Below are 3729 nucleotides of genomic sequence, written 5' to 3'. Positions count from 1 at the left end.
TATCCTCACCAACACCAACAGGTATCAGGTGACATCTCATCATGCTTTTAATTTGCATTTTCCTAGTGGTTAATGCTACTGAGTGTCTTTTCATATACTTGTTAGCCATTTCTGTGTCTTTCTTTTTTTGAGACAGAGTCTCATTCCGTTGCCCAGGCTGGAGTGCAGTAGGGTGATCTTGGCTCACTGTAACCTTCACCTCCCAGATTCAAGCGATTCCCCTGCCTCAGCCTCCTGAGTAGCTGGGACTACAGATGCCTACCACCACACCCAGCTAGATATTGTATTTTTAGTAGAAACGGGGTTTCACCATGTTGGCCAGGCTAGTTTTGAACTCCTGACCTTGTGATCCATCTGCCTCAGCCTCCCAAAGTGCTGGGATTACAGGCGTGAGGAACTGAGCCTGCCCCCCGCCGCCCCGCCTTTTTTTTTAAATATCTGTTGAGGTCCTTTGCCCATTTTTAAATCAGCTTGGTTTTTTACTCTGAGATTTTTGAATTTCTTACATATTTTGGATATTAACACCTTATTGGATGGATTGCTTACAAATTTTTTCTCCAGTCTGTAAGTTACCACTTCATTCTGTTAATTTTTTCCTTATGCCTGGTAATCTTTGATTGCTTATCAGACATTGTAAATTTTACCTTGTAGAACACAAAATATTTGTGTAATCTTTATGATTTGTTAGGTCCAGAGCAATGCTCATTGTAGGTTTAATTTTTGTGTTTTTTTTTTTTGAGATGGAGTCTCGCTCTGTCGTCTAGCCTGGAGTGCAGTGGTAGAATCTCGGCTCCCTGCAGCCTCCACCTCTGGGGTTCAAGTGATTCTCCTGCTTCAGCCTCCTGAGTAGCTGGGACTAGAGGCATGCGCCACCATGCCCGGCTAATTTTTGTATTTTTACTAGAGAGAGGGGTTTCACCATGTTGGCCAGGCTGCTCTCTAATTCCTGGCCTCCCACAGTACTGGGATTACAGGCGTGAGCCACTGTGCCCACCGGCCTTTTTAAAAGATGAGGTCTCGCTGTGTTGCCTGGGCTCTTCTCAAACTCCTGATCTCAAGTGATCCAGCCATCTCAGCCTCCCACAGTGCTGGGATTCCAGGCATGAGCCACTGTGCCTGGAAGTCTAGGTTTAATTACTCCCCACTACTGAGCCAAGACCTTCCTGAGCGCTCCACCCTGCGCCTAGTGGATGATCAGTTTTTCCAGCTGGCGCGTGGGAAAAGGCCCCGGCCCTGCCTCCTGTGAGTCCTGAGGGTTTCCTGAAATCCGTTCAGCTGACCTTGGGCAGTTTCTTCACACACACGTGCTGATTCGTTCTTTGCTGAATCCTCCGAAGTTCTTCGGAGTTCTCTCTCTGCAGCTCTGTCTTGTCAAGAATTCCATTCTCTAAGCTCGGGCTGCTGTGGTCTCCATGGACTCAGCCACCCCATTTCCTCGACTCCGAGAATCCTCTGGGCACCAACCCACATCCCCCTTGCCCTGCCCCGCACTTTGAAACGCTCTCGAAGCAGTGAGCTGCACAGTTCTAAAATGACTGTTGACGTCCTTTCTCTCTGGGATTTCACTGCTTTCGTTACTTGCTCTCCCTGCTTGATGTTCAGCGTTTTGAACACCGCTGTGTTCAGATGCTGGAGTGAAGACGCACGTATTGGGTCTGTTGTTGTCGCTGTGGTGGTGGTGATGGTTTCAGACGGGAGGGCAGACCCAGCCCCTGTGACTCCATCTTGGCTGGAAGCAGGAATCTCGGCATCAGTGTTTCAAAGCTCCTCAGATGATTCCAGGGGCCGCCGAGGTGAGGACCACTTGCAGAGACTCCTCTGCTTGAAATTCTCTCTCAATCAAATGGAATCGTCTTTGGTGAGTCCCTCCCCTTCATTTTCTCTGTTCTCTCTTTCTGGGCTTTTTATTTTTTGAGACAAGGTCGTGCTCTGTTGCCCAGGATGGAGTGCAGTGGTGCCATCACTCAGGGCTCACTGTAGCCTCAACCTCCTGGGCTCAAACGATCCTCCTACCCCAGACTCCCGAGTAGCTGGAACCACACAGGCACCTGCCACCTTGTCTGGCTATGTTCTTATGTTCTCTCTTTCTGGAACTTCTGTTAAACAAATATGGATTGAATTGATCCTCCTTCTCTTTTATTTCACTTTTTTTTTTTTTTTTGGCATTTTGCTCTACATCCTGAGAGGTGTTTCAAAACTTTTCCACCCATATCTTATTTTGATTAACTTTTTTTAAGATGGGGTCTCACTCTGTTGCCCAGGCTGGAGTGGAGATGCATGATCTCGGCTCACTGCAACCTCCATCTACCAGGTTCAAGCAATTATCTGCCTCAGCCTCCCGAATAGCTGGAATTACAGGCGACTGCCACCACACCCCGCTAATTTTTGTGTTTTTAGTAGAGATGGGGTTTCACCATCTTGATCAGGCTGGTCTTGAACTCCTGACCTGATGATTCACTTGCCTCTGCCTCCCAAAGTGCTGGGATTACAGGCGTGAGCCACCGCACCTGGCCAATTAATTTATTTAACTTAATTAATTAATTTTTGAGACAGGGTCTCACTCTGTCACCCAGGCTGGAATGCATCAATGTAGTCTTGGCACACTGCAGCCTTGACCTCCTGGGCTCAAGCAATCCTCCTGCCTCAGCCTCCTGAGTAGCTGGGAGCACAGGCATGTGCCGCCACATCCAGCTATATTCTCTTTCTGGAACTTCTGTTAAACAAATATGGATTGAATTGATCATCCATCTCTTTTCTTTCATATTTTCCTTTCTGTTCTTTCTTTCTTTCCTTTTTTTGTCATTTTGCTGTACATCCTGAGCGGTGTTTCACAACTTTTCCACCCAAACTTTCCTTTGATTAATTTTTATTTAACTTAATTAATTAATTTTTGAGACAGGGTCTCACTCTGTCACCCAGGCTGGAGTACAGCAGTGCAATTTCAGCTTACTGCAGCCTTGACCTCTTGGGCTCAAGTGATCCTCCTACCTCAGCCTCCTGGGTAGCTGGGAGTACAGATGCATGCCACCACACCTGGCTACTTAATTTTTTTGTAGAAATGGGGTTTTGCCATGTTGCCTAGGCTGTGATTGATTTTTCAATTTGGTCAATCATATTTGTAATTTCCAGAACTCTGTCTTGTTCTCCAATTGCAGCATCTTCCTGGAAGGCTCTTCTCGGTTTGTGATGCATTATTTTATTAATTCCTTTCCTCCAAGGCTAGTGTTCACTTTGCTTTCTCTCCCTCTCTCTCTCCCTCTCTCTTTTTCTTTCTCTCTTTTCAGATGGAGTTTCTCTCTTGTCTCCCAGACTAGAGTGCAATGGCGAGATCTTGGCTCATTGCAACCTCTGCCTCCTGGGTTTAAGCAATTCTTGTGCCTCAGCCTCCTGAGTAGCTGGGATTACAGGGATACGCCATCACATCTGGCTAATTTTGGATTTTTAGCAGAGATGGGGTTTCGTCATGTTGGCCAGGCTGGTCTCGAACTCCTGACCTCAGGTGATCCTCCTGCCTTGGCCTCCCAAAGTGTGGGCATTACAGGCATGAGTCACCTGCCCGGCCATCTGCTATTCATCTTACTCCTCTCTCGTGCCACTGAAATTAAGAAGAGGCCCAAGTGGATCTCCATGGCAGCCAGGTGGGTCTGGTTCCCCAGGAAGCCTGTTCCTGAACTGGCTGCAAGCTTCATGGGCAGGTCTGTTAATTGGTTAAAATGCTTCATTCAGATA

The sequence above is a fragment of the Aotus nancymaae genome, unplaced genomic scaffold (assembly GCF_030222135.1).
Source record: "Aotus nancymaae isolate 86718 unplaced genomic scaffold, 86718_ANA_hifiasm-v0.15.2.pri h1tg000049l, whole genome shotgun sequence".
In the NCBI taxonomy this organism is placed as follows: domain Eukaryota; kingdom Metazoa; phylum Chordata; class Mammalia; order Primates; family Aotidae; genus Aotus; species Aotus nancymaae.
Note: the sequence above shows the minus strand (reverse complement) of the source record.